This window comes from Silene latifolia, chromosome Y, assembly GCF_048544455.1.
Source record: "Silene latifolia isolate original U9 population chromosome Y, ASM4854445v1, whole genome shotgun sequence".
NCBI lineage: Eukaryota > Viridiplantae > Streptophyta > Magnoliopsida > Caryophyllales > Caryophyllaceae > Silene > Silene latifolia.
The window spans coordinates 7,130,724-7,151,857 of NC_133538.1; the positions used below are offsets into that span (position 1 = coordinate 7,130,724).

The following is a 21,134-nucleotide window of genomic DNA, read 5'->3' on the forward strand; positions in this document are numbered from 1 at the left end:
AGTTCCGAAACTTGCATGGTTAATCTCAATCATATGAATATAAGATGACATACCAACAGGAACGACGCGGCCTGCTTTAATGTCCTCACGGTACACAGGACAGTTCCTCCTCCAATGTCCAGTCTTGTGACAATGGTGGCACTCAATGTCACCGCCCTTGCTTTTGCCTTGCCCTGTGAGCCACTAGTCTCACCAGGCCCACTCTTACCGTTTCCTGGCTTCTTGAATTTTGGCTTACCTACAGTTAGGTCGCCTGGAGCTTTGCCCTTACCTTTACCCTTGTTGGAAATCGTGAGAACATCTTGCTTCATGCTCCCACTCAATTTCATATCCTTCTCGGTCTGTACGAGAAGTGAGTGTAGCTCATGAGAACTTTTCTTTAAGTCATTCATGTAGTAGTTCGCCCTGAAAAGGGCAAAACCATCATGAAGAGAATGAAGAATACGGTCAATGACTATGCTCTCACTGATTTTACAATCAAGTGCCTCCAATTTCTCGACATTCTCAATCATGTTAAGAATGTGTGGGCTAACCGGTTGGCCCTTTTGGAGTTTCGCATCAAAGAAGCGACAGGTATGCTCATAAGTAACGATTCTCGGTGCTTTTGATAACTCGTTAGTGAGCGTGGTGAAAATCTTGTTCGCACCTTGGGCAATGAAGCGTCTCTGCAAATTGGTTTCCATTGCAAAGATGAGTACGTTCTTTATCGCACTCGCTTCCATGACGAAATCACTATAAGCAAGTGACTCGTTAACTCCCGCATTGGGGCCTGGGTTTACCGGTATTGGCTCAGTTAAGTACTTGAGCTTATCGTCGCCATGGCATTCCGTAAGTCTTTGCCTCCCGATCCATAAAGTTGGACCCATCATTCTTCAGTCGCGTGTACTGATTCATGTTGTCCATAAAAACTTTCAGCCAGGACTCGTGTCCAAGTGTGGCACTTGGCATTGGGATTTTGTTATTTCCAGCCATTTGTTTTAACAGTAAAATAAACGTGTTCTACACTGCAAAAAGAAGAATAAATAATAAGCATGTGCATCAATTTTAATTTAAGTCTAATGCAATACTGTTATAACGCGAAGATTCAAGCATTTATACAATTGACCTTCCTCAAGAATTATATAAATGATCCCAAGACTCAATTATCTGTAAATTGATAAGCCAACCTTTTGGCTAATTCTACTGTTAGAATTCTTGGTCGATAAATTTCTGTAAATTCTATCTTTAGTCCATCATAATCACGAGAAACTCTTCGGACTATAATGTTGAGATAAACTAAGTCAACACAAACTACTTACCCAACGTAGAAGGGGTCATATTATGCTTACCGACGAAGAAGGGATTCATAGTTGTTTGCCCTTATAAAGACTAATCTCAATTTCCGTTTTAGAGGAAGATCCCATCAACTTTGTTTTAATTCATTTTAAGTGAACTAATATCTAGCATGCGTGAATGAATAAACTAAGGTGATGGCTTAAACGATTGACATCTTGTATGTCTATGAAAACTAACATACAATCTATATGAGTCAATTTTCATGCATTTTAGTAGGTGGTTTGGTTTTAGGCGGAATATGATGCATTAACTAGCATGTGAATGAAAAACAATAAGAACGGTAAAACAAAAAAATAAAGTCCTAGTGTGGCCTATCCTATCAAAATGAACATAAGTACAACTTTGGAATCCGTTCTTAGACCCGAGAAGCTTGTCTTGATGTTCCATCTTGATCCATGTAGCGGGAGTGAGCTTCCATCTTCATCTTTAGTCTTCTCAAAAATTACAATTTAAAATTACATAATAAACCTATTTACATTCTAATTTCAAAACCGTAATAAATAAAGAAAACCAAACGGAGATACGAGATCTCAAATTACATTAAAAATTATGTTCCCATCATTACGAAAACATAATTTGACTAAGGCCACACTAGGTATTACAAAATACAACCGATTCCAAAAATACGTAAATATTAAATAAAACCATTCAACGATTCATTCAACTAAATAAAATGCATCAACTAAAAAAATTAAACATACAAGACATAATTCTTTAATTATGTAGATTAATTTTACCCAAACCACCTATTTAAATGATCAAATTAAGTGACAATTCCTCAATTAATCACATTAATTTTAATCTTAATTCACGTTAAACTTGTAATATGAATTTAATCCAATCATTATTTTATACCTCTTTAAAATAATTAGCTATCTATGAATTATGAACTGCCACAATAATTAATTGGCCAAAAACAACAAACAATTTTTTTTTTAGGTTTTTCTCGACAAAAAACCGAAACAGCCCCCAAAAAATTTTTTTTCCTCGGTTTTTCAGCAAAAACCGAAAAGATAAAAACAGAAGTTTTTTTTTTTTTTTTTTTTTTTTTTTTTTTTTTTTTTTTTTTTTTATTCTGCCCAAACGTGAATAGTAACAGAAACAGATGTTTTTTTTTTTTATCTTTTCTCGGCTGAAAAACGAAACAAAAAAAAAAACAGAAACCCTATTTTTTTGTGTCTCGGCTAAAAAATTAGAACAGCCCCAAAAATTTTTTTTTCTTTTTCTCGGCTGAAAAACCCTAAAACAAAAAAAACACAATTTTTTGTTTTGGAAAAACAGCCGCACCCTTTGATCGAAAAAAACGAAGAATTGTTTAAAGTTGCTATTAACAAGATTGGCATATTCAACTTTTAATTTAAATACATATTCAAACTAGATTATTCAAATTTAACCTGTTAAAAGAATATCTAAATCATGATAAAACCGATTATCATAATTGATTTGAACTTTTGTTAAATTAAGTTATATGCCAAAAAAAACAGCAAAAACAATTCATCAATTCGACAAAAACGATTTCCATTTACATCTCGATTTATTAAATCGAAACATCTACAAATTATCATATTATTATCTTAACTGATTAAAACAACAATATGAAAGAATCAAATGGAAATAAAACAACAAAAAAAACGAAACAAATCGGCTGCAAAAAATTTCTTCTCGGCATAAAAAAAATTTCAGCCGATTTTTTTTTTCTTTTGTGACCCTATACACCACGATTTGATGTATGGCTAGCCCATTATCAAGGTGAATATATTATAAACCAAACTAGAATGATATATCATGTAGATGATGCAAGACTCAAATTGGTAACCCAAGATTGAACCTTAGATTGTGGAATAATGAACGCAAAGAGTTATCGAGTACTCTTGAAACCATTAGGTTGTTAATCTTATGGTATATGCGTATCTTGTATTCAAAGCAAGATGTCTCGTGCCTTTTGGTTGAAAAGGAGATCCAGGTTGTAAATCATTGATCCAAAATAGGTTGATCATTTTCTTTTACCAACGATTTAAGTTGACGCTAATGTGTGTGGGATTTATCTGTATGCATCCCTTTAACTTTAAGGATTATAACGAATTTATTGTGATGATAACTAGTCATAAAATAAATTGCATAAACAAAATCGAAGATGAATAAGAAATAACCTTCTGTCCTAGCTAAAAAGGCCTATGAACAATATCGCAATGATATTCTCCTATCAGTTGCACCCAAGATGATTTGAGATATGCCCCTGTTCTTTTGCTAGAATTGATCTCCCAAATTAACTGATTAACTTTAGGTTTTTTTTGTGTTTTTCTTTTTGATGAGAGGAGGCTAGGTTAAAAGAGAATTAGGGTAGAAAAATAATGATCTACCTCTTACCTTATAAAACCGTGTATTAGGTAAAATAGGGTAGATTTTTTCTTCCAAAATCTCGGCCCAAATTTCCAAAATTAAGAGGATTATTTCTCTTTTTTTTCGGTTTTAGCAACAACCACAAATTAGGATAAAATCCTCTTATTTCTGGTTATTCTAAAATTACATATAATGCGTACATTTTATTAATTGTCATACATGTTGTCCCGTTTTAATAAGTCCATACATAACCGATTGTAGTCGATTTATTAAGTCCGGCCTGGCAACATATATTATAACAATCTCGTGTAAAATATACTTTAACTATAATTAAATATAACCGATTACATTTAATTACGAATTAACATATTAATTCGTCCAAGCTAACATTATATACATTAATTAAATATAACATATTATATTCAATTTTACGAATTGACAGTTAATTCGTCTTAGCTAATATTATTTAATCGGCATTAAATAATCGTCTTATCAACACATTGACTAACTGTTTAGTCATATCAGGCATCAATGTGATTACATTTCCATAATCACATCTCTCAAACACATCCTTTAGGTGTAACTTTTAGGGACCAGTTGATCACCGCCATCTGTATGATAATAACGTCAAACTTTCTAGCAAGCCAACCGTTATTAGGTAATCGTTAATCAACTGATAAAATACGAAGTATACCCTTGTGAACCAATAAGAGATTTATTAATGTTATCATACTAATTTGTGGAGGACACAAGCTCCAACAATGTGTTCACTTAATAAGGTAAATAGAGAAATCTTTGAAGAAGTTTAAAGAGTTCGAGGAATCACGATTTAGTCGTGATGGGATTATCAAAGTGAAGACTTTGATATAAGCCAATGGAAATGTGATACAGTATCACAAAATTAATCTCTCTCAGCACACATTATGGGATAATGTGTGGTTGGATAAAGAAATCAAACGCTATTCGATATGGTTTGAGTTACTTGATCCTTTTGGGGATTTTATCATTTTGTCTAAATTATTTTTCCACTAAATTTAAAACGAATCATATGAGATATGAAATGGTAGGGTACCATGTTTGTAAGTTTTCCAAAGAAACAAATGCTCATTTTTCCTTACTATAATCACGAGTACAACGGGATTGTGGCTCGTGAAGCTGTCTTTCTAGAATACAAGTTTATTTCTAGAAGACAGAGTGAGAGAAATTATTCAAGAGCCACAAAGAATGTTATGTCGCAAGAATCTGGTCTTTCTTGGCTACATGAGACGTTTTATACGTTTTGTGTAAGACGTTGTTTCTTCAAAACCTAGGAGGTTAAAGTTATCACTTGTTGAAGATGATGAATTAGTGTTACTTTTAGAAAGTAAAGAGTTTGCAACTTACAAAGAAATTGTTTGATTCAAGTTGATTACTTCTTGAAAGTAATGAACATATGACTTACATGAGAGTGTTTAAGTCACAACTCAATACAAGGCTTAGAGCCATGAAAATCCGAAATAAATTCCAATTGAATTTTTAGATATCAAAGCTTGATTGGTTGCAAAGGGTTTTGCACTAGTTGAAATGCTTAAGTCTATTTGGATCTTCTTAGGGATTGTGTTTCATTATGAGATATATATAGCGAGTGAATCTAGAACCCACTTCTTCAATTAGAAGGAATGTATTCAATACATGTCTTGAGTTTTGTAGATTCTTGCAATCCTAAGATAATGTGAAACTTAAGAGAGGGTCTTAAGTAGAACATCAATGAGTTGGAATCAATGTTTTGATCATGTTATAAAACTTTTCTCGATAAGTCGAGAAGTTGTGTTTATACATGAAGTTTAGTGGGAGTTACGGAAATTTTAATTAGTCTAATATATGGATGACATATTGATCATTGGGAATGATTTTTAACTTTTGGAGAAATATAATACATCTTTAATATCCAGATTTATGTAGATAAATCCACATGATATTAGCGTCAGATAAGAAGTCTTATGTTGATAAGATTCATGACTAGTTCAATCAAGTTGAACATATTTGATTGATTCCATTTGCTTCCGCTGCCGGATCAATTAAATAGGAAATGATGTATAACACTTCATATACTTTGAGTATGATGAATTGTTTCAAATCGAATTTAAGTAATAGTTACCAAGTAAGCCATCAAGATTACCCTAAGTGCTTGCAGAAGCATTAAGGATGCAAAGCAAAGTGTTTTTGATGCAATTTTGTGTAAGGGTGTTACACAAATGACAATTGACAATTGAGATTGCGGATGGTTTCGGACAAAACCATAATCAAAACACATTAGGATGGTTAAGATACCATTGTGGCTGTGTTATTTAAGAAATAGATTTTTTAGAATCGTTCTAGGCAATAAAGAACAATGAGAAATATTTACAACGGAAATTGAGTACACTTGCAATTATGGGATGTGCAAGAGGGATGAGTCCCGCACACTGTGAAAACAGTGGGAGCTATTTTAAGGCAAGAAAGCCTATGTCTAGATTGGATGTAGACACGTACTCAGAAAGTTTTGTAATGCAAATGTATACATTACGAAAAGAAAACAAGTATGTAGCAAGGTTGAGCAGGGAGTTGCTAAGACCTACTTACAATGCCTATTCATAGGCTTAACATGATGAGTCATGTCATTTCAATTGCATTGAGATGAACAACTACATATAAGATCAAAATAGATTATAGAATATGAAGTAGTAATCAGGCATTGACTATTCATATATGATAATCGCATTTGTCGCTCGAGTATTTACTTTAAAAACTCTTTTCTTGTACTTTGTTACATCCAAACGGGTTGTATGACAATGTTGAACCCCGTTAAAGTGAACCCGGATTAACATAGTATTCGCCCATAGTCACTTGTATGAGGTGACGTCTCGAAGTGACTAGAGTGTGATGCGATTGATGGCAAGTTCAGTGCCATACAGTCATGTGAGATGACTAGTCGATCACATAGGCAGACTGTTAGGAACACTTTGTCGGGCAGTGACCGCTTATAGAGTTCTGGCAAATTTATAAAGCCTGGTCGTGGCGAGAGCTACTATAATATTCTAATGAGTCAATTCTTTTGACTAAAGACTGTTCGCCTAAGGTGGCATGGTTTCAGATTAACTTTGATTTATGTTACTACGACCTTCGTAAATGGGGTCAAATGGGCATATTTTGGGTTATGATGGTTGTGGCTAGTCGAAGGGAATAGTGCGATAGGAATTGTCTACCCCCTTATCAGGATTAAAACAATATCTCAGGGCCACTCGAGGAGCAATGAACTGGAAATGCGTGGCCACGCTCGGAAGGTATCTATGGTAGATAAATTCCGGTCAATCAGTTATTCTCCAGATCGAGGAAACCACTCTCGATATGATCACTTGCAAGTACGACCCGAAAGACACCTTGCATTGAGTGGGAGATGGTAATAGGACAAGAGAATTGGTGACGCACACTTGTCGAGGACAAGTGGGAGATTGTTGGAGTAAGTGTCCCCGACAATAATGCGATCACAACTGTCGATCATATTGATCACATATTTAAATCTCAAATAAAGAATACGTGAGGGATGATTTATTATTTATAATCAACTGATCGTCATTAGTCGGTAATGATTGGTGACTAGAGTTTGACATTCTTTGTCGTGTGACGGTGGTGGTCAGTTGATCCCTTAAGGTCACACCTAAAGGACAATTCCCTTAATGGATAAATTGATTAATTGTATGACGATACAAAATGATCAAATCCTTAAAAGTGAACAATTTACTTGTGAGTGAGAATATTGATATCTTATTGTAATGGGATTAAATAAGATTTATTTTAGTAATAAAAATGCTTTGTTACTAAAACTGATTATTGTTTGAGAAACAATAGAGATAAGAATGAATGGTTGATTATAATTACAAGATGTTGTGAATTATAATTATATGACCCATTTTATTTATGTGATCAAGTATCACTAGTCAATTTATTGTATGTAATTTAATTAATTTATGAAATGATATTTATGTGATAAATATGCATTAAATTAATTAATAACATGTAACATACTACATGTGACATATTGTGTGACAATTGACAAATTGACAAAATAAAATGATAGTCCATTTTATGGAGGATGGTCAGAAATATGGAGGGAGTATAAGTGGGTTTTGGTTGTTTTATTTTATTTGATAAAATGGCATGATGATGCCTACCTACAACTAGCCTTACACCTACTCTTACGCATCTTACACATCTATTTCTTGTGAAGACAAAAAGAGAAAAGAGGATGTCCTTAGTTGGACTACTCCAACCGTGCTCCTTCTTTTAATTAGAGAGATTTTGTTCTCTTAATTGATTCTTACACTTAACCATTCAACAACACATGCAAAGTTGTTCTATATTCTCCTACTTCTCTCTAAAAAAGTTTTAGATTACAATAAATTGTTCATCCACTCTAATACTATAACAAGGTTACTAGTGTCGTAATAATAACAATATTAGAATACATTTTAAGGATACTAGTATAATAATCTAGTTAATTAGTATACTAGTTTAAGGGTAAGTCTTGGGTGCAATATAAGGAGGATTTCTATTCTTGGGATCTTGGAAGATCATCCATCATATTAAGCTCAAGAACAAGTGAAGGTGGGAGACTTTCATTTGTGCCCATTTGACCGAATTTTTGATGGTGAGAAAACGATTTTCTTATCTCTTCTTATAATGATGGTGAGAAAACGATGGTGAGAAAACGATTTCTAACAGAAAGCACCCGAACAGCAGCAGTATAATGACCATCACAAATCTTCCTCCGACACTGCCGAAGGTTAAGCTCGCTCAAATCAAGGTCCTCCTCCACATAAAAGGAAGGAGGAACCTCATCCAAAGTCGCCCATAAAAGTTGCAAACTACCACCAGGCACACCCCAAGCAAGAATAGCGCTGGCAATACTCTCTTCCTGGCGCTGCCGTCTGACAGCGGTCCTACACTCAAGATTACTCATGGGAGAAATGGTGACACAAGCAAACGAATCCAGTAGGAGAGATCACCAGAAGAGTCAGCCACATCATCAAATGCCCGCAATAAAACCCGAGCAAATCCAAGGCGACACTTAGGAGGGATAGATTTCACAGTGCATAAACCCAACGAAAGCAAACGATCAAGCAAGGAGATAGTCCAACCAACTGGCTCAATGTAACACCCCCATCTACCAAGGAGCCTTAACAAGACCTTCCCTAGCAGATAAGGCCATTACCATCTCGGTTGCCCGAGGACAGTAATAATCAAATGTCGATGAAAGAACGTTTAAGTTACATTACAAGTGATTTACAAACAACTGACGATAAGATAGATACACTCGAAACTACTATCATCTATGTGAAGCTATATCTGCCATGACTCGTGATAGACTCATGATACGTCTGTCGTGTACCTATCAAAAATAAACTAACTAAACTAACTATATAGCTAGGGAAGTCAGGTCGATCTCATCAGGGAGGCAAGATATCGGTAGAAGTCCGTCTATTTGGTCACAAATGGGGGAGTTGTTTAAATTGGTTTTCTAAACTAAAAGGTTTAAAGGGAAGAGAAGCAGAGACAAGAGCAGTAAAGGCAGAAAAATAGAATTAAACTATCAAATAGAGAAGGGACATGTCAGGATTTCGGTTCACTACGGTAGTCCAGTGACTCAACTGTAAACAACTTAGACAAATTAATGCGAGACGGATATGGAAAGGTCCTTCTGGTCCACTTTCTACCCTAAACTTCCACTAACTTAACTTCCGTCCTCATCAGGGTAGTCTACTGTTCATAGCAGGCCTATTTAGTCCAATCTTCTGATCCAGGATTAAATTTAGCCAGATTAAAGGGTGACTCAGAAGCGTGCACTCAACTAAGTCGGTAAAATACAGTTAAATTGCTATGGTGACAGAATCTCACAATTAATTCATCTAACCTACTCACTACATCGTCACATTTCTACAGTAGGTCCTCTAATCCCAACATGAAACAAGTTTAGCTACTCATATCGCTATTTATACTATCAAAACTAGCAGCAGATAAATAACCAGCATTCAACATATTAAAACGACAATTAAATTGCATAAAAGTAAATTAGGGCAGAAATTAAATGAAGTAAAACAAAGAATTAAAGTAAACAAAAGAGCTATTATTATTAAGAAAGGAGAAAGAGATTACAATCGTGCGAATCCGGCGTAAAGAACGACAAAATACGAGCGGAGTAATCCCGAAAGCGAAGTTACAGAGAAATATGAAAATGATCGATGAAAAAACGGAAAAAAAAGTGTCGATGATAATAGAATCGATAGCTAATGACCTAGTTGACGTAAGCTTAAATAAGAAATCAACTAAGTCCAACAACTAAAACACACTTACGGACTAATTAAAGCCCACGCAAGCCTAAACCACTCGATCGAGTAAGATAAATCCACTCGATCGAGCAAAACTCCAGAAAATCTACTCAATCGAGTAGAATAGTTACTCGATCGAGTAACCTCTCTTTTAAGCACTTCTTGATCGAGTAAATAACTACTCGATCGTTCAACTAAGGCCATAAAAACCACTCGATCGAGTAATAAAACCACTCGATCGAGTCTTCTTCCTTCAAATCAGCCCAATCTCATCACCGACTGCCTCGTAAACCGTGCCTTCACGCATTCCAATGCAGTTTCTCACTCTGGAAAATCCCGTCTCCTTAAAATGCATGCAAAAAGGACGAAAAATGGTACGATTCCACTACTTTCGCGTTCATTTTTACAAAACGAACCAAAGTAGCCAATTCGGGGCATAATACTATATAAACAGTACAAAAATGCATGGAAATACGTGCTAAAATAGGCTAAAAAGACTATACAATATGCACGTATCAAATCTCCTCAAATCGAACCTTTACTCGTCCTCGAGTAAACTAAAATGCAACTAATGGAACGGAAATGATAACTCAGAGCTAGCTTAACTTGTCTACTTGAACCAATTTAATACAACAAAAACTAAAAGTTATAGCTAAGCAGTCAACACGCAAACCAGTTATAAGCTGTTCAGAAATATAGCCAACCTATCGACCTTGTAAGACCAACAAAATCGGACTCTCTCGTGGTCACTCTTCTCTCATAATGCAAAGGGTGAATGTTATATGTGTAAGAGAGAAGGAAAAACAGTCACTCACCTAACTGCGACCTACATAGCATGCATGCAATAAAAATAAAAGACAATTCAAGTACTAATGCACACACTCCAACCAATAATGTCCGTCACAGCCGAGGGCTTACAAATAATATGGGAATAGTGAGGTTCAGGTGAGAAAAGGCAAAACAAGTTAGGGTAATGTGGAGGTAAAAGCATCAAGCTAGTTTCTAACAGGACCATAATAAACCATTCGAATCTCAACTGATTGAAAAATAGAGTACAAGTGCCCTTCATTTGGCACACAGCTCACTAAACTCATACACAATCTCCTCAAAAATATGGAATAAGAATGGAGGAGTTAGACGGTCACAAACTTTCCTTTTTTAACACCGTCTAAGTGAATCAAATGAAACAAATCAATTATTTTTCAAACTTCTTTTCTTTATTCTTTTCACGTGAATCAACCTTTTTTTTCATTTTTCATTTTTTTTCTTTTCTTCTTTCAAGTTTTTCCTTCCTTTTTTTTTCTTTTTCAATTCTTTTTTTTTTCCTTTTTCACCTTCCTTCTTTTTACACCAACTCCATACAAAAAGATACAAGCCAAACTGCAGACGGAAAATCATACCACAAAAGACATACTAAACTAGCTTGACTAGGCAGGCTCAGTTTGGGATGTAGCTAATGGGTCAAAAAGGCAAGTTTTGGCTTAAGTGGAGCTGAATGGGTGAAAAATAAAAGGAAAAGGGAAAATTTGCAAGCACCTCCCTGCATGTGACACCAACCACAAACCCGAATGTGTGCATTTGACAAGAAATTGAATGTCATAAAAGTGCAAAAACGATGAACATGTTATTCAAGGAGTACTACTCTTAATTCCTATAAACCGGTCATGAATGTCACCAGTTATGGGCTCTAAAACTCAGAATTTATGGAGTAGTTTGCCAATTTATCAGGTGAAGTCTAAACAGTCAGCTATATTTGAATAGAAACTCGTAGATTATGCGTATGACAAAGCTAATAACTATCAACAGAAGTGCAAGGCTCAAGTAAAAATAACAAGTTATAGTGCAGTTTCATCACGAAAATCTACCGTTTCGACTCAACCTATATGCAAAAATAAATGTGAATATTTTTGAATTTTTGAAATTTTCTAATTTTTTTTTTTTGATTTTTTTTATTATTTAATGAAATAAACAAACAATGCAAGCTGAAATAAATAAACGTGAATGCAAAACAAATGCAAATGCAGACTCAAAAGGATGCAATACCCTCTCCAAACCAAAACGGACAACGCCCTCGTTGTCCTCCAGCATAAACCAGCAGATATATACAGGGGAACGGGAATATACAACCAATAAAGAATAAAAAGCAATAGAATAAAAAGGAGACAAAAATAAAAGAGTAAGATGTACATATAAAACACGAACTTCCCTCAACCAGCCGGAAAACTGGGGAAGTGAGTAGACCAGTATCTACTCATCAGCCTCCTCGTCACGGACGTCCTCCACCGTGAACTCTGGATCCTCCTCCTCTATCCTCCTCCTCTGCTCAGCTCGAGCTCTCTCCGCTGCCGCCTCCGGGTCCTCGTCCTCCTCCCCCTCCTCCTCAGCAGACTCCGGGTAACCCTCAGCTGGGTACCGATAAAAGAAAGGGTGTGGCCAACCCTCTGGGATCGGACGGTGTCGACTCAAGTGGTACTCATATAGAGGGAACAAAGTCAAAGCTAAGTCCCGCTCCATACGATCCTGTCTCTCTGCAATATCAACTAACAAACCATCACGACGCACTTGGTCCATGACCGAGGATGCCTCGAAGGGTGGTGGAGGTACAAAATTAGCCGGAAAGACCGGCTGTGCCTGTGTCTGGTCGGCGGATGCGGGAGTAGGAGTAGGAGTAGGAGTCGGGATGGGAGTAGCCGTGGAAGGCTGGACACTCCCAGAAGGTGTGGACCCCTCTCCAATCTCAAGTCTACGCCGCTTCTTGGCGGCGGGTAAAGTAGTGGGTGGTTGGACCTGGAGGTGGTAGTCTGGCACTGGTGGAAGTCGGGCGCCCCTAGCGACATTAGGCAAAGGGGCTAGACGGGGGAGAGTGTCACAAGGTAGGTCCACAGACAAGGAACCGTCTATCTTTCATGTCTGGTAGTCTGTGGTCAGCCAATGCTGAGAGTGCATGGCATCCAGGCTCAAGTACGTCTCTCCCCGAAGGTACGGTAAGTCACGTGGCTAGACAGAGAAAAGGGAACGGGTAAGAATGGTGACCATGCCACCGCAGGCACTAGATCCCGTGACCTTCATCCCCTGGGCCTGGAAGTACTGGGCAGTCAGATAGGCGATGTTGAGGGTAAAAGGACCCTCGCAGTCAATGTTCAGGTAACCGCCTATGATGGAGAGCTCGTTGTTGTTGATGTTGTTTGGCTCCTTTGGGCCAAAAATGGTACTCCCCATCAATCTAAGAAAGTAACGGGCAGGGGGAAGGTGGACCTGTGCGAGCTTTCGCTCGGGAAAGGTGGTCTGGGCCAAGGTCCGCCAAAGCTGACGAATGACCCTCCTAGGGGCGGTAGCGTCACCCGTAGAGGAAAGTCTAAGTCTACTACCAAACTCCCCCAAAGTCATCGAAAAAGTCCGGTTGAACAACCGGAAAGACACAGAAGAACTAGTGGGGGCAGCGTCGTGTGCCCCGGAGGAGAAGGTGAAGGAGCTGAGGAACTCAAAACTCAGCTCCAGAAAGGTACTGCCACTCATAACAATGAGTCCGGCCATCCCCGTGCCCCGTAAAAGCTCACAAACTGACTCGTAGATGCCGAGTCTCTCAAGTGCCGGTTTATCTAAAAACCGGGAAGGTACAAACTCACAGCCAAGGAGGTTATAAAACCTCTTACGATGTACACCGTTAATGAAAATTAACTGCGGGTAGTCGGGGTGAGAGTCGAGGGAGTTGTCCCCTCGGACAGTGACCGTGCCAGAAGGAGCAGCTGAAGTGGAAGTGCTAGGAGCTAGCGTAGAACGGGAACGTCCACGACCTCGGGCCCGGCCTCTAGAACCCAAAGTAGAAGCCCGTCCAGTGACGGTGCGAGGAACTAGGGACGCTCTAAAGGCAGCTGCAATCGCAGGTGAGTCCGCCACAGGTGTGCTCACCGTGGCTGGAGTAGAGGTTGTGGCTGCTGTGACCACCACTGAGGAAGAAAGACTAGCAGTAGTGCTAGCAGTGGTGGTGGCTGTGACTAGGGTAGCAGCTGAAATAGAGCTAGCAGCAGTGCTAGCTGACGTAAAAACAGTACCGGCGGATGAAACTAAGAACACAGGAGTGATGGCCGGTGCAGAGACAGTAGTAACAACAAGGACTACCGTCTCAGACAGAGACAAAGACGGACTAGCAGAAGAGCTCGACGAAGGCATCGAACTAGAATCCATCCTGAATAAATAGAGCAGGGGAATTGATAAGAAAACAGCGGCTAAACAGCATGAAAACAGCGTGAAAACAACATGACAATTCCCAATCAGTCGAAAAATTCGACTACAACCCATAAATTCCCAATTTTTCTCATAAAAATTCGAACAAAAGCATGTAAACAACGATAGGTGATGATAGCAAATTACAGCAGCAATAATTTACACAAAAATGTGGATAAATTGAGCAAAAGACAGCAGCGAAACCAGGTGACATTCGAAAACCAGGTTTCAGTCGAAAATTCCGACTGTAAGGACCCCTAAATGCAAATTTCGCGCAAAATTCGAATTAAACATGTAAAAAACAGTGAGGAGACGGGAATGAGCATCAAGTAAGCAAGACTAAGCATTGAATCAAAATTATAGTCGATAATTTCGACCCAAAACAGAAAATCGAAACCGTAGGTTCCTATTCACTTCATAAAAGGCAAAATAAATGAAATCAAAATGCAATGAGGTGTAGGAATTACTTACTTGATGCTAGAGATCCTAAAAATAACAATTAATCGACAATAAATAAGCAAATTAGGCGATTTTTTGAACGAAAACCACGGAACCCTAATTCCCTTAATAGACTGAGTAAAGCAACACAAATCAAGGGGAAAGTAGAGGGCTTTTGTCGATTAATTAACAATGAACACAATGTAGGTGACGGATTTGGTAAAAGGGCAAGAGAAATGAGGGATTTGGGGTATTTTGATCGCAAAATAGGAAGGGAGTCGAAAAATTAGGAATGAAATGAATTAAAGATGAAAAAGAGGGAAGTTAAAGAAACTTCCTTCGCGTGATTTCCACTTTTACTCGATTGAGTGGTTTAGAACTGCTCGATCGAGTCCTTCTTGTATTCATCTAATCGATCGAGTAGAATTTTACTCGATCGAGAACTCCTCTTTTCTGCTTTATTCGATCGACTGATATGGCATTACTCGATCAAACAGAATCCACTCGACCGAGTACAATAAGTACTCGATCGAGCTCTTTTCCTCGTGTTAGCTCTTTAATTCGTCATTCTTCCTTTGAATTTGCGTAAAATTCCCCAAACCTGCATAAAAACACTTGCAAAAATTTCCCAAAATACCAAATACGCAAAGTAACAGTCTATAGTCTCTATCTACACTAAAAACTATCTAAATTCTAATTGTCCTAAATAAAAGCAATAAAAGAAATTGAACGGAAATTCAAAAATTGTTTATACAAGTTGGTACACGGGGCATTTCCCCGCTCACTTCCCAAAGCAATTCAGTAGCCCCTCGGAGGGCTCCTGACTGGAGGACGTCACCTCAGCAACATTGATCGTCCTCTTCAGCTTCCATGAGCTTAAACTTGGATCATTCGGAGGAGAATAGTTCACATCCACATATGCGCGAACTTTTCTCACCCTTGCTCCTTTCTCACCGGCTTTAACACTGTCACTCCCACTTTGACTGACATTAATTGCACAATGCCCTTTGACAGCTTCTTCATTGTTTTCATCTGTACCTGCAGCAGGACAACATACGAACTTTCCTCCTTTTTGCACTCAACCTGAGGCGGAGGGGTCACAATAGCAGCACAATGCTCCAAATTTTCATTTGGAGTGTCAATAATAGGGTCAATAGAAGAGAGGGCATTGCAAGGCTGAGCTTGCATGGGAGCCCTCCGGAACTTAGACTGATGGAATATCAGCTCCTCGTCCCCAACTTGAAAAGTCAATGTCTTGCCCCCGACATCTATTACTGCACGGGCAGTAGATAAAAATAGTCTCCCTAAAAGAATAGGGGTATGTGCATCTTCAGGGATGTCAAGTACAACGAAGTCAACGGGAATAAAGAACCTCCCGATCTTAACAGGTATGTCTTCTATTACACCTAGTGGCCGTGATACGCTACTGTCTGCCATCTGAACAGTCATATTGGTGCAATTAAACTTTGTCAAACCAAGTCTCTTAGCCAGAGACAACGGTAAGACACTCACGCTAGCGCCAAGATCGCATAGCGCGTTATCAATCAAGTGGGTACCAATATGACACGGAATCAAAAAACTACCCGGGTCTGACTGTTTAGGAGGTAACTTATTTTGAACTAGGGCCATCCCTACCTCAGTCAAGGCTACCGTCTCATTATCACTAATGTGCCTCTTACGCGATAAAATTTCTTTCATAAAAGAGGGTACCTGTGTCAGCAGTTCAGCGAATGTCACAGTGACCTGCAAGCTTCTCAGAATCTCGGCAAATTTGCCGAATTATTGATTAGCTTTAGTACTCTGCAGACGCCTCGGAAAGGGAACCGTGATGGGTATCTCGAGTCCCTTGTTTCTCTCTTCCAACGTGTCACCGGATTAAGCTTCATATCCTTTGGACGCTTATTTCCTCTCGAACGAGGTCTTTCAGGAGATTTCTCACTCGATCGAGCACTAGCAGGCTCTCGATCAAGCTGTCCATTATCCATACTACTCGATCGACCAAAATTCCCATTCGATAGAGTAGTTTCTTCAGCAGAGTCACTCGATCGAGTAGAAATTTCACTCGATCGAGCAGTTGCTTTTTCCCCGTTCACTCGATCGATTAGAAATTCCACTCGATCGAGCACTTTCTTCAGCAAATCTACTCGATCGACCCGAGTCGATCGAGTACCTTCTTAGCCGTCAGCTCATTTCCTTTGACAGAACATTGTTCATCAGCTATTATTTCCTTCCTCGGGTCTGATTTCAACACTTCCGGTCCCTCATATGAACAACCGCTTCTCAAATTAATTAAATTTACCGTCTTATGTGGATTTTTGTCAGCTTGTGATGGTAAATGACCGAGTTTCCTTGTGGACTGGTTAGCGGCAAATTGGGCAACTTGAGTTTCAAGTGCCTTATAGAAGCATCTTTTTGTTGGTTGCTTAACTTCCACTGCTTTGTCAAAGACTGCAACATAGTCTTCAACTCACCTATCTCACTTACCCCACCAGAAGACGAGGCACCTTGATTAGGTGTAGGAAAGGAAGGAGGCTTCGGAAAGCATTGTTGAGTCTTATGTGGAGGGACATATGACTGCTGCTGGTGTGGAGGAGGGGTAGGATTGTGCACATTTTGACTAGTCCACCTCAAATTGGGATGGACTGCCCCTTGGTTATTATAATAGGAACCCCCTCCTTTCCTGTATTGTTGAAATGCAAGGACTGTTCCTTCTCTCAGTAAGACACCAACAAGCAGCAGTGACCGTCGTTGCTACCACACCTCTCACATGTGACGGTCTCCCCTCTAGTAAGCATATGGACCGTCTGAGGCTCCCCAGTAGAATATAACTCCAACTTATCAAATCTAGCATTCATGGCTTCCAGCTGAGCCACAACTTCTTATCGACTGCATGAACTGTTCTAATTCCATCCCTCGGGTTTCCATATTCAGCACTGTGGTTCGCCATCTCTTCAATAAGGGCCCATCCCTTATAATCGTCGGTATTCTCTTGGAGTCTCTCATTAGATGACGCATCAAGTATGGCTCTATGATCATCATACATCCCATTGTAGAACTAGTTAAACATAAACCACGGGTCAAAACCATGGTGAGGAAGAGACCTCACCAACTTCTTGAAACGGGACCATGCTTCATAGTGAGTCTCATCAGGTGCCTGCTTAAAACTCGTAATCTTTGCCCTCAGCTGATTTGTGCGCTGTGGAGGGAAATATCTCTTATAAAAAGCAAGAGCAAGGGTCTCCCAGTTTGTAACCCCTGCGGCCGTACGGTCCAAATCAGTCAGCTACTCCCTGGCTGCATCGGTCAAAGAAAAAGGAAATAGAACTTCCTTAATCTTGTCTTGAGTTACCCCCTTTATGGCGGGGATAGTAGAACAGTAGTCCGTAAAGACCTCCATATGCTTTCTCGGGTCTTCACCTGCCACACCTCTATAGAGATTTCTCTCCACCAGATTGGTATAGGAAGGACGGATGTCAAATGTATTCCCATCCTCAGTCTGGAGATTGAAACCTTTAGGAATATACGATGCTTTAGGCTCCGAGTGACTAGCAATGTTCGGCATCTTTACTGGTTGATCAGCAGAAATAGGAATGTCTTCTTCTAAAGACTGGTCTTCTGCGAAAAGAGAATGATAGCTCTGGCTCGAAAGTACTCAAGTCTTCTTTTCGTGATTTTCTCTAAAGACGGAGTATATGCCTGAATAGTCTCTCTGGCTCTGAATCAGCTGAAACTAACTCCAACCTGTCTGACCTGGGCATAAACAACACTGAAAGAAAATAAATAAGAACCGCCTCAAGGAATAAAAATTCCCTGAAACGGATAAAATAAACGAATCAAAGACAGATAAGGCAATTGCCTCCCCGGCAACGGCGCCAAAATTTGATAAGTCTGTCGTGTACCTATCAAAAATAAACTAACTAAACTAACTATATAGCTAGGGAAGTCAGGTCGATCTCCTCAGGGAGGCAAGATATCTGTAGAAGTCCGTCTATTTGGTCACAAATGGGGGGGTTGTTTAAATTGGTTTTCTAAACTAAAAGGTTTAAAGGGAAGAGAAGCAGAGACAAGAGCAGTAAAGGCAGAAAAATAGAATTAAACTATCAAATAGAGAAGGGACATGTCAGGATTTCGGCTCACTACGGTAGTCCAGTGACTCAACTGTAAATAACTTAGACAAATTAATGCGAGACGGATATGGAAAGGTCCTTCCGGTCCACTTTCTACCCTAAACTTCCACTAACTTAACTTCTGTCCTCATCAGGGTAGTCTACTGTTCATAGCAGGCCTATTTAGTCCAATCTTCCGATCTAGGATTAAATTTAGCCAGATTAAAGGGTGACTCAGAAGCGTGCAATCAACTAAGTCGGTAAAATACAGTTAAATTGCTATGGTGACAGAATCTCACAATTAATTCATCTAACCTACTCACTACATCGTCACATTTCTACCGTAGATCCCCTAATCCCAACAAGAAACAAGTTTAGCTACTCATATCGCTATTTATACTATCAAAACTAACAGCATATAAATGACCAGCATTCAACATATTAAAACGACAATTAAATTGCATAAAAGTAAATTAGGGCAGAAATTAAATGAAGTAAAACAAAGAATTAAAGTAAACAAAAGAGCTATTATTATTAAGAAAGGAGAAAGAGATTACAATCGTGCGAATCCGGCGTAAAGAACGACAAAATACGAGCGGAGTAATCCCGAAAGCGAAGTTACAGAGAAATATGAAAATGATCGATGAAAAAACGGAAAAAAAAGTGTCGATGATAATAGAATCGATAGCTAATGACCTAGTTGACGTAAGCTTAAATAAGAAATAAACTAAGTCCAACAACTAAAACACACTTACGGACTAATTAAAGCCCACACAAGCCTAAACCACTCGATCGAGTAAGGTAAATCCACTCGATCGAGCAAAACTCCAGAAAATCTACTCGATCGAGTAGAATAGTTACTCGATCGAGTAACCTCTCTTTTAACCACTTCTTGATCAAGTAAATAACTACTTGATCGATCAACTAAGGCCATAAAAACCACTCGATCGAGTAATAAAACCACTCGATCGAGTCTTTTTCCTTCAAATCAGCCCAATCTCGTCACTGACTGCCTCATAAACCGTGCCTTCACGCATTTCAATGCAGTATCTCACTCTGGAAAATCCCGTCTCCTTAAAATGCATGCAAAAAGGACGAAAAATGGTACGATTCCATTACTTTCGCGTAAATTTCTACAAAACGGACAAAACGAACCAAAGTAGCCAATTCGGGGCATAATACTATATAAACAGTACAAAAATGCATGGAAATACGTGCTAAAATAGGCTAAAAAGACTATACAATATGCACGTATCAACTCATCCCTCCAAGCACCCAGCTAAGATCCATACATCAACCTGTTAAGACCGATTACTCACCATAGTGGATCACGGCATAACAAACCACACAAGGTCAGCAACTGAGATATTAAAACAAAAGTAGACTCTACACGATTACAACAATACACACAAACACACACACACACACACACACACACACACACACACACACACACACACACACACACACACACACACACACACACAAACACACACACACACACACACACACACACACACACACACACACACACACACACACACACACACACACACACACACACACACACACACACACCTCCTCCAACCAACCACCATCTCTGACTGCCCGAAGGACCAGTCCTGCCAGTGGGGGACCGCAGCCGTTTCCACCTAAGCCCCGCTCATCTAATCCGAGCGATAAACTCATGTTCCTTAATGTGCACATCCCCTTCCGTGGTGGGTTCCACGGAGGGCGAACTAAGGGCGTGAAGCCACTCCCGCAAGTGACTCCACTCAACCGAGGGCGCACCTCGAGAACCACAGACAAACAATCACAATCAGCTGTTCAACAACAAACACCAACTACTATACCAACACAACATTAACTACTACCACAACCAATAAGCAATACTGACTCTACACCAACCAAACAACATCAACAGACTCTCTAGACAATCACAGTAATGAGTAGGCGAACCTACCTTTAGCAAACCGCAGCGATTCCGCGTCCGATCACACGATATCAACCAACCATGAAAACCACCTATACAATCAATACAACCACCCATTACTACCACTACAAACCTAACTGAAAACAATGATGACAATGATGATGATGATAACATACCTATACAAAGTGATCCGGCGTCAAGACCGATACCCGACTCAAGCATCCGATCCCCATAGTGTAAGCATCCTCAAAGGCCTCAAGGAAAGGGATTATGGTGAAGGATAAAGAAGGTGACGGCATCTAGGTTTAGGAAAAAGAAGTGGGGAAATGATTTGGGGTTTCACGATATACGATTTATAATTCCCCGCTGCAATCTCGTTACTCGATCGAGCAACTAACTTACTCGATCGAGTGA

General features: G+C 39.1%; 1 non-coding gene across 1 annotated transcript; it reads left to right on the top strand.

Moving 5' to 3' along the window:
• The first annotated feature begins 17,761 nt into the window (after positions 1-17,761).
• On the top strand, positions 17,762-17,867 carry LOC141635823 (small nucleolar RNA R71). Its single transcript, XR_012540481.1, has one exon. It is a non-coding gene; the product is annotated as a small nucleolar RNA R71 (small nucleolar RNA).
• The last annotated feature ends 3,267 nt before the right edge of the window (positions 17,868-21,134 follow it).